This window comes from Tupaia chinensis, unplaced genomic scaffold, assembly GCF_000334495.1.
Source record: "Tupaia chinensis unplaced genomic scaffold, TupChi_1.0 Scaffold000001_1, whole genome shotgun sequence".
NCBI lineage: Eukaryota > Metazoa > Chordata > Mammalia > Scandentia > Tupaiidae > Tupaia > Tupaia belangeri.
In genome coordinates, this window is record NW_006159427.1 from 5,375,031 (window position 1) to 5,386,561 (window position 11,531).

The 11,531-nt window shown below is 39.4% G+C and overlaps 1 pseudogene; it reads right to left on the bottom strand.

The window, feature by feature from the left end:
- Positions 1-8,731: 8,731 nt before the first annotated feature.
- Positions 8,732-11,264, bottom strand: LOC102470042 (heat shock protein HSP 90-beta pseudogene; annotated as a pseudogene).
- Positions 11,265-11,531: the final 267 nt, after the last annotated feature.

The following is an 11,531-nucleotide window of genomic DNA, read 5'->3' on the forward strand; positions in this document are numbered from 1 at the left end:
ACTTAGAAATACAAAACCTAGGGATCAGCAGTTGGCATAATGGCTATGTCGCTGGACTTCCACGTAGTCGATCATAGTTCGAGTCCGGGACCCAGTGACTTAAACTCATGCTGGGCACATATGAGTGTGTGCCCATGATTCCGAGGAAAATGGAGGAGAAGGGATTACAGTGTGGCCACCCCCCCGGGGGGTTATTTCTCACTTTCTGTCTCTCTGTGTCTTTCTGGCAAGTCCATGCGCCCCATAGCAAAAACCTCTCAGAAAAAAAAAAAAAAAAAAAGAAAAGAAAAGAAAAGAAAGAAATACAAAACCTAAGAAACCCAATGCAAGTAGAAATAGGAAACCTTAACAATCCTATAACCATCAAAAAAAAATTGGTTCAGTGTTTTAAAACACACACACAGGGCTGGCAGGTAGAGTAATGGTTAATGGTGCTGGATTCCCACATGGCCAACCGCAGTTCAAGTCCTAGACCTGGTGGCTTGCTTTCTCACTTTCACTTTCTCTGTCTGTCTCTCTTGGGTCAAATTAAAAAATAATAATAATAATAACAAATGGAATTGAAATAAGCAGATAATTCTTTAAGCACACACTTCTTTTTGTTCTTCATTTGCCTTTTATATTATCTTAATCTTTTCGTTCAAAATGTACTTCTTGCATTCAGTAACCAAGGTATGAAGATATTAGTAGTGTTCATCAATATTTCTAGTTGTCCTCTCCTTTTGAACACAAAGAAAATATTTCTAACCCCTAAGGTCATGTGAATAGTTCTAATAAGTTATCATGAAAACTCGTGTGTCTCACTTTTGATCTGATGCATTTCAGAGGCAGTTTAGGTCTCTATGGCCTAATTTAATGCTTTGTGCCAAAAGATTAAGGCAGCCTGGGATTCTTAGCTATTGCATAGAAGGCAGCCTAAACACCGTATAGAGCTCAAAAGAACTGTGTCTGCAAAAGAATTGAACTTAGGTTACACTGCTAAAATTTTGGTAATTTCTCTTCCTATAGCATTTTCTAGCTTGTCCTAGCTGATAGAGGACAAGCTAGGTAGATTTGTATCCATTCTAAAAATAGATTAATCTTTGTCTTTTAATAGCATAGTCATTATATAGTCATTGTGTTTTAATAATTTATTCTGTTTATATGTACTAACTTGACAAGTGTATTTAATTTTAAACATTGAATTTTTGTTTACATTTTGTATGTTTGGCACCCTGAAAAAAACTGGATATTTTAGGTACTCAAATATTCTTTGGAAAAAACTAATAAACTTTACTTGATATCCTTAGACATATACTTCATTGTTTAATTTTAGACTTTCTAATCTGAAATGATAGAAGTTTATTCTTTTCCTTCCCTCTTCAATCCCTGATATTAGTGAAATATGCCATTTGTGTTTACATTGTTGTAATTTATTAAGTTTACATTCTATTCCTCAGCTAAAATATGCAGCTATTTATATCTACATCTCAATTTTTAGTGAATTCTATACTTTATTTTTTAAAGTTTATTCATTTAGTTCTTCCATGAGATGATATATGTGAGTGTGTATGTTTGTGTGTGTGGAGAGAGAGAGAGAGAGGAGAGAGAGAGAGATTGAGAGAGAGAGGAGCCCCAACAGGTTTTTGATGCCAAGATCCACTCCCAGCCTTCAATTAGACCTGGATCATAGGCATATATGTACTGGTATACTCAGGAAAGTCTGCAGACTTGAACTGGGAACCTTCTTGTGTGGGACTACCTCACAGAGTCTTTTGTTTTTACCTCCATGTCATCATTTGGTCCCAGGATTCTGTACTTTATGTAAGTTCCTTTACCTTGACTTTCCAATTTTTGAGTTCTTAATTTTTCTTTGGAGAGGTTTTTGCTATAGGGTGTGTATGCTCGCCAGGAAGACAGAGAGACAGAAAGCGAGAAATACACATGCACCTGGCGTGAGTTTAAGCCACTGGGTCCAGGACTCAAACTGCAGTTGACTACATGAGAGTCCAGAGACATAGCCATTATGCTAACTGCTGGTCCCCTGACCTCATTTTGATAAAATCAAAATATTTTTTCTTTTAGCTTGATAACTCTTTGTTTGAGGTTTCTCTTTTAAATTTTGTTAAAGTACTCCCCCCCACCCCCGACCATATGCACTGACCAGAAAGACAGTCAAAAGCAGATGAGAAATCACCCCCTCCCCCAGGGAAGATGGTCACTCTGCAGTCCCTTCTCCATTCTCCTCCTCCTGGGCTTTTTTGGGCATGCACATATATGCGCCTAGCATGATTTTCAAGCAACAGGCCCAGTACCCAAACCACAGTTGGCCATGTGGGAGTCCAGTACTTAACCACTATGCCACCTTTGAGGTTTCTTATAGGAGTTCCCGGGAGACAAATGGCCCACCTGGAGCTTGAAACAATGAAGGACGTTCTGCCTCAATCATGAGCAACTCCTGTCTCAAAAACAAACCACTCAGTTATACCTCCCACCTAAAAATTAACCTGAACTGTGTTTTTTTTTTTCTGTGCGCTCACCAGAGAGACAGAAAGCCAGAAATCACCACCCAGGGGGGATGGCCACGACGTAATCCCTTCACCTCCGTTTTCCTCTCAGGATTTTGCACACACACATGCCCAATGTGAGATTTAAGCCACTGAGTCTGAGACTCAAACCTTGGTTGACTACATGGGAGTCCAGCAACGTAACCATTATGCTATCTGAAAGTTTTGAGACTATACTTTTTATTAAAATTCTTTTAATGATACTGAGAGTTTATAAATAAAGCAAATACACATAGCTAGTCATGTTTAGAGGAATATGCCTGTATCATTTTTCTCAGCAATTATGAGTAATCCATGGGTTGATTTTTTCATTTCTTTTGTACTCTACCTGGAAGAAATTCTCGAAAAATGTGTGAGTTATGGGTGTTATCTTCTCCTGTCTCAAGTGTTTTTGTAAACTTACCACTTTTTCATTAAATTTCTTTGGTCTGCTCTGCAGTGCCCAGGATGAAAATCCTACCTTTTAATATGTACTTATTTGGGTTCTTGAAAGATTTGTCATGTGCAGAACTACAGAATTTCTTGGTACTAGAACTACAAAAATTACTTGGTACTTTTTCATGGTTTGCAATTACTTAGCATTAATAGTTCAATAGTAAGTACATTTTTATGTGTGTAGACGTAGGATTTTCAACAAAATTTCCAGATTGTAAGAGAAATGAGTCTAAGACCCCTGGGAAAATATTTTTAAAAAATATTTTAAAGAAGAAAGGAAGAAGAGACTTTAGATGTTAGCGTTCCCGAAATTTAGTCATTGTTTCAGAGTGAACTTATTAAAATAACCACAAGATGGCACCAGCTTTCTATTTTAAAAGCCATGGCACAGGACTGAGGCTTGCTTTTGTCTTTCACTGTTATGTTCCAAGTCTTAGTTACAACTACCTTATGAATTTATCATTCATGAACTATAGATCTACTAGCATCTGCATCACATCTGAAGCCTGTAGACAGAGTAATTCATTTGGGTGTTCCATTTGTTGAATGATATTCACATTACAGAGGGAATGACCCAGCTGTTCCTTCAAATATTTAAGATGAACTGTCAGAGCGAGGACACTCCCTAGTACTGGACAATGAAAACCAAACCCAGGGCCTCTCATTGCCTGTCACTATAACATTGCTTAGCACAACATCAGAAGACTACCCACTCTCCCCAACACAAGAAAATGAAACACAACTATGGGGTTGTCAGTAAAGTCATGATGCATTTTGTTTTATAGAAAAACACGTTGTGACTTTACCAACAACCCAATGCGAAATGTCTATAATTGCTCACGAATTAGTCTCTGTAGAGTACTCTAAATTCTACAGGAAAACATGTATGTGTTTCAGGGTCTGGCTCTATCTCGCCTCTAGATTCTAGATGATTATTCTAGTTATTTTATTTTAGTAATCCTGTTATTCAGATATCTAATGTTTGTGTGGGTTTATAATATTAAACAAAAGAGAATGCTGTTAATTACTCTCCTGTAAGAATTTTCCATTTCATTTTATAAAAAGGAATTTGGCTTTTTTAGTTTGTTTGTTTGAAAGACTTGCTATACGCTAATCAGAGAGACAGAAAGCGAGAAATCACACACACACAAACACACACACACACACACACACACACGGGGGGTGGGGTGGGGGGGGGATGGCCAGTCCACAGTCCCTTCTCCTCTATTCTCCTCTTGGGATTTTGGGCATGCATGCACATGAACTCGGCATGAGTTTTAAGCTGCTGGTTTTGGGACTCGAACCGTGGCCAACTATGTGGGAGTCCAGTGATGTAACCATTATGCCATCTGCTGGTCCTGGAATTAGATTTTTTTAAAAAATGTCTAGAAAATAAGGCAAAGTGTTCTATGACTTTCTCTGTTATCTGCATTGTGAAACCTTTTCTGTTTTTGTTTTTGCCGTGGGGTGCATGCACTCGCCAGAGAGAGAGAGAGAAAGTGAGAAGTCACTACGGGGAATGACCATGTAACAGTCCGTTCTTCATTCTCCTCTTGGGATCTTGGGCACACACGCAAGCAGCTGGATCCAGGACTCAAATCATAGTTAGCCATAAGGGAATCCAACACCTTCACCACCATGCCTCCTAGTGGCCCTGCCTTATAAAACCTTTCATGTTGGTTTTAGGGGTCTAGACTGTTTAGGTGCAGCTATCATGAGGCCTACAAGTGACATAGCTTCTGCTTAAGCTTATTTCTTAAGGCGGTTCATCTGTTCTTTAATCTGGGAGTGATATCCACTTTTCAGGGTAGGATTCTTGTGCTCGAAAAAACATGTTCTTTATGAAAAGCATACGTATATTGGATAATTCAAGAATATAATTTGGAACTTAAAAACTTACCTGGTCTAGGGAACAGCACTTAGCATAATGGCTATGTCGCTGGACTCCCAAGTAGTCCACCGCGGTTCGTGTCCCGGACACGGTGGCTTAAAACTCATGCTGGGCGCGTGTGTGTGCGTGCCCAAGATCCCGAGAGGAGAATGGAGGAGAAGGGATTGTGGCATGGCCATCCCCCCTGGGGGGTGATTTCTAGCCTTCTGTCTCTCTGTCTCTCTCTGTCTCTCTGGCAAGCGCATATGCCCTATAGCAAAAACCTCTTCAAAAAAAGAAAAAAGAAAAGAAAAGAAAGCAAAAAACTTACCTGGTCTATTTCCAACCCACATGCAATCTGGATACAATTAAGCAAGCAAAGCATTATTTTGTACTTATTCACATGCCCTTTAATCTCCTATCCCTAAGCAGATTCCATTTTCTCTCTGTACCCTAGTCCTTCTCAAGCAGACTTTGTGCTCCATAGTTTTATCTTTTCTCCTTTCTTTTCCCTGTTTTCTCAGGTTAGCTAAACTGAGCTTAATATAAATAAAAACAAAGCTGCCTTCTATTAGCTATAAGATGTCTCTGTTTTCATTGTATTTTAGTTATATGATTATTTGTTTCTTATACTTGACTGTAAGTTACTCAGGGTCAAGAACTGTGTCTTATTTATCCCTGTGTTGGTAGGCAAAGGACACTCTACTATTAGCCCAAAGAGTAAGAGAATAGTGGTACTTATGGCAAAAATAATAATCTTTGAACCCTGTTAAGTATGTGCGTAGTCTCACTACTTATGTAGTCCTGCTTGCCATTCCATAGCTCTCAACATTACATCATTAAAATCTGGCAGACATAATGGCTGAAGTGGATTCTGTGATAGTTAGATCCTTAAGGGTGTTTGGATGCCTCTGTTCTAATTGAGATATAAGGTATCTTTCCACATCTTCTCATCCTCCCCATCTTCACTTTTCCTCCTTTCCTTTCTCCTTTGTTAGGAATTAAAACAACATACCTATTCCTCTTAACTTTTATTAATATAATAATTTACTACAGAATATTATAAAATCACTTAGTTTAATTTTTCTGAGCTAAAAAAAGAATATTGCATCAGCTAATGAGAATAGGCTCTAAAGTAGAAATTTAATAAATAAATAGAAATAAAATTTCTATTCATTAATAACTTCTATTCTTAAAGAATAATTAAGAAAGAAGCTGAGGGAGGGACTAAAATCCACAGTAGCAGAAACTGACTACGAACATGGTTCAAGAATACAGGTCACGTATACTGTGACCGTATGTGACCATAAATGTAGAGAGGAAAACATATTGCTAAAATAAACATGCCTATTATGATAGGAATAGTGGTAGACTCAGTGGTGGCCTCCATTGAATCATGGCTCCCAGCATTTATGACATTTTGTGGTCCTCTCCCACCCTGATTCTGGGCTTGGCCATGTGACTTACTTGGAAGAATGGGGGACACTAACAAGTAGACATACACATTTGGGGCTCAATTGCTTAGAAGCAAAAGAATGCAGTTCTTATTGAACTGGAGGTCAGGCTTACAATGCTGATGGTAAAATAAAACTCTTCTCTTAAAATGCTGATGGCAAAATAAAACTCTTACTTTCATTAAAACCCTTGTTATACTATAAAATGAATTTCTCATTTCCTTTAGTGTAGTGATGCCAAAAAAGTTTCCTTCTGCTCAGGAAGCTAAAGAAGACAAACTGAAAACTGCTTAAGGAAAAGAAAAATAAAGATTTCTGTAATAGAAATGTTGGAGGAGATCATACAAAACCGGACGAAAAATGAGTCTTGATGGCTGCCTTCAACATACAAAAAGGAAAAGAAAATAGAGTAGGTCTGATTATTTGTTGAAATAAGATTCTAAAATAGGAGAAATAATTTAAAAATTAATTAGATCAGAGAGTTACTAGACTCTAAAATCTAAAGAAATCTTACAGAATAAACTGAAGTGGTTTAAGCCCAAATCCAGGAAATAACTGAGTTATATGTGGTCAGTGGAAATCAAGGGGATGTGCTGGATGTGCTCCAAGGCATTGTGACATCCTGGTTAAAAGCATGAGTTGGATGCCAGCTTTCTTGGTTCAAATCCTAATCCTGCCTCTTGCTTCTTGTGATTTGGGGAAAATTACTTAATCTCTTTCTGCCACACTTTCTCCCTCTATCAAATGGAGAACATAAAACCTATCTCATGGAGTTCTTATGAGAACTAAGTTATTTATACTTGAAATTCAGGTAGGACTATGTGTGGTTAGCTGTTATTTGTATTTGAAATATTTTCATTATTAAGTAAGGTTTTTGTTCTGTTTTGCTTGTATACCTTTATCAAAGTACAGAAAGTTTTCTCTTAATCATTAATAAGTTCAATCTTATCAAATTGTGTATGTAAATATATTGGGAAGATTAGATGGATTCTCTCCATCAGTGGCAAATAGTATTGTTACTTTTCTAATCTTCAAAAACACTAGAAAACCCTAAATGGGAGGATATAACACGGCTTCAGTTTACTAATAATTTACATAGCATTTCTGCACCCATGTTTATGGGTGAGATTGCCACATAATTTTCCTTTTGTTTTAAAGAATTATTTTATATTACAACATTTATTTATTTATTTAAATCTGAGGGAGGGACAGACAGAGAGAGAGAAAAAAAGTGAGAAAGCAAGTTGCCAGGTCTGGGACTTGAACTGTGGTCAACCATGTGGGAGTCCAAAGTCCTTAACCACCATGCCACCTGCCGGCCCTGCCTCATAATCTTTACTGTCCAATTTGGGTAACAATGTTATACTAGTCATAAACAAAATTTGAGTGGCTTTCTTTTTCTTTTCTCTGTAAGAGTTTTTTTGTTTGTTTTGTTTTCTAGAGAGAGATTTTTGCAGGACCAGCAGTTAGTGTAATGGCTATGTCACTGAACTCCCACGTAGTCGACCACGGTTCAAGTCCCAGACCGGGTGGCTTAAACTCACGCTGGGTGCATATGCATGCCTGCCCAAGATCCCAAGAGGAGAATGGAGGAGAAGGGATTGTGGCGTGACTATTCCCCCTTGGAGGTGATTTCTTGCTTTCTCTCTCTCTGTTTTTGTCTTTCTGGTGAGTGCAAGCGCCCTATAGTAAAAACCTCTCCAAAAAAAAAAAAAGAGAGAGAGAGATTTTTGCTATAGGGTGTGTGTGCTCACCAGAGAGAGAGAGAGAGACAATCCCTTCTCCTCCAGTCTCCTCTTGGGACTTTGGGCATGCATGTGTATGCGCCCGGTGTGAGTTTGAAGTTGCCAGTTTCGAGACTCAAACCACAGTCGACCATGTGGAAGTCCAGTGACATAATCATTATGCCATCTGCTCATTCTCAGATTTTTAAAAAATACATATTTTATCTCTGCGAGTTAAGGATCACCTATAATTTGTAAGACTGCAATATTTTTTCTATAAAATTATTTTGGTTTAATGCCTTTTCGTGGAAAATTTGAACAACAAATTTAATTTCCTTGAAAACATGGTGTGAATTGGATTTTTTATTTTTTCTTCAGCCAACTTTAATCATTTATATTTTTCTAAAAATATATTTATTTCATTTGTTTTAAAATTAATGGTCCTATATTCATTTTTTTGTATAAAACTGCATCATATTTATTTTAATACTTTAATTTCAGAACAAAATAAACAAAAACCCCACAATACACAAAGTCAGGTTAGGAAGGAGCTGGCTCTTGAGACCTTTATTTCCTGCGATAGACACAAGGGCAGGAGAGAAAGCACCCCCACCCACAAACGAACAAACAAAAAAACCCACTAGACATAGAGGGACCAAGGGGACAGGGCCAGTCAGGGCTGCGGTGGGATCCATGGGGTCACTATAAAGAGGGCACAAGGTTTCCCAGTAGAAATTTCTGATTTACTTCCTCTGTGTGTGATGCATCCTCATCATTGTCAAGAAGGGGGACCTCATCAGGAGAAGCAGCTCTGGGCTCCTCTGCTGTCACTTCATCTTTGACAACGCCCAGACCCAGCTTGATGATGTGGTAGATGCAGTTGCAGTGGATCTGGGGATCCTCGAGGGAGAAGACAAAAGAGAGCAGTGCAGTTTCAAACAGCAGTGCCACCAGCCTTGTTTTTGTTTGCCTCAGTGTCTCCACCATGGGGTTGATCTCCAGGTACTTTTTGGCCCATCACAGAGTTGTCCTAAATCCACTCCATGTTGGCTGTCCAGCTATAGCTGCTGGGTGAAGATACAAGTCTACTGGAGATTGTCACCTCAACCTTCATATCTAAGATTTCTTTCATGAGTTTGCACAGGTTCTCAAACTTTGCCTTGTTTTCCATCTTCTTTTCCTCCTCATCCTTGGGTAACTCCACGCCTTCCTTGGTAACTGAGATTAGGCTCTTCCCATCAGATCCTTGAGCTGCTGCATGCAGTGCTTGTCGGTAGGCTCAGTCATGTATACCGCCTCAAAGCCCCACTTCCACACATGCTCCACAGAAGCAGCGTTGGCCACCTGCTCTTTGCTCTCACCAGTGATTTTACAGTCTTTTGTGTCTCTTTCATGTGAGAGTTGTATTCTTTAAAAATTATTTAGTTTTTATTTATCATCATCATCATCATTATTATTATTATTTAATTTGAACAGAGAGAGAGAGAGAGAGAGCGAGAGAGAGAGAGAGAGAGCGAGAGAGAGAGAGAGAGAGCGAGAGAGAGAGAGAGAGAGAAAGAAAGAGAGAAACTAAGCTGCCAGGTCTGAGACTTGAACCATGGTCAACAATGAGGAAGTCCCGCGGCTCAATCATCACGCCACCTGCCAACCCCAAGAGATGTATTCTGGCAGGGAAGTCATCTCATTTCCAGACTGGGAAGTGTAATAGCATAGCAGCTCAGAAAGGCATTGCCTGTTAGTGGAGGCCTCATGGGTTCCAAGCTTTAGATTTTTAGAGAATGCCTCATAGAATTTCTTGTAGCTCTCCTTGTCTTCCACCAGCTCAGAGAAGAGCTCAGGGCATTTCTTAGCAATGTTTTGGCAAATGACTTTCAGGACTTTTGTCTATTGGAGTATATCTTGGGAGATATTTAGGGGCAGGTGCTCCAAGTCAACCACACTGTGGATAAAGCTAAGATGTTCTGTTATCAACTCATCACAGCTGTCTGTGCTGAACACACAACAAACACAGAGTTCGATGTTCTTTTTCTTTTTGTTCTCAGAGAGGTCAAAGGGAGCCCAAGAGGGATAAACAGCAATGCCCTGAATTCTTATTGCCCTTCTACAGACAATTGCTTGACAGCTGAGTGGTCTTCCCAGTCATTGGTGAGGCTCTTATAGAACTTTCATATTCCTCCTGGGTAATATCATTAGGGTTTCTGGTCCAAATGGAGTTGGTCTTGTTTAGTTCTTTCCTGATCAGTGATTTCACAATCTTCTTGGTCTTCTTTTTTCTTGTCCTTTCCACTGTCATCTTCCTCATCTGAGCTCACATCTTCAGTCTTGGGCTTCTCTTCATCATCCTTGTCTTCCTCCTCTTTCTCACCTTTTTTTCCTTCTGCCTCATCATCACTGATTTCCTTTTCTCCTTTCTTCTCTAGATAAAGTGATAGCCTATGAACTGTGAATGCTTCTCTACCACTTCCTTTTTTTTAAAGAATTATTTTGATTGAAGTTTATTTATTATTTATTTATTTAAATTAGAGTTGGACAGAGTAAGAGAGAGAGAGAGAAAGTGAGAAAGCAAGCCATCAGGTCTGGGACTCAAACTGCAGTCAGCCATGTGAGAGTCCTGCACCCTCAACCACCATGCCACTTGCCAGCCCCCTTCACCACTTCCTTTACCCACCTCTCTTAGTATTCCATCTGGTCTTCTTTAAGGTAATGATCACTTTGGTACCCCAACCAGAAGGCACACACAGTGAAGGAACGACTAGCAGAAGACTCCCAGGCATACTGTTCATCATCACTGTATTTTGTGACCACAACTACTTTCTCTGCCACCAGGTAGGCAGAATAAAAGCCAATACCAAAATGCCCAATCATGGAGATGTGTGTACCAATCTGAAGAGTTTCAATAAATGTTTTAGTACCAGACTTGGCAATGGTTGCCAAATTATTTATGAGATTGGCCTTGGTCACGCCTTGGTCTCTGGCCACCAAGGTCAAGGTACACTCCCAAGGGTTAGAGATGATGTCAATTTTCAGTTCATTACCACTGTCCAACCTGGAAGTGTCTGTCAAACTCTCATAGCGAATCTTGTCCAGGGCATCAGAACATTAGAGATTAATTTTCAAAGGAAATTTTCTTGTTCGAATAGAAGGTATAGATGATCGGAGACATGAATTGGGCAATTTCTGCCTGAGAGACAAAAGTGTCCACCTCCTCCTGTCTGTGGTGTACTTCCATAGTCATCTTGAAGAGAAAGAGTGGTGAGTAGTAGGGAGCAGGGTGGGCCAGGACCGTGCCCAACTGTTTCACTGCACCTATGCTGTGTTTCTTTTTTTTTTTGCTTTTGTTTTTGTTTTTGTTTTCTTTTTTTGTGAGAGATTTTCACTGTAGGGCGCGTGCGCTCGCCAGACAGACAGAGAGAGACATAGAGACAGAAAGCGAGAAATCACCCCCCAGGGGGGATGGTCACGCCGCAATCCCTTCTCCTCCATTCTCCTCTCGGGATCTTGG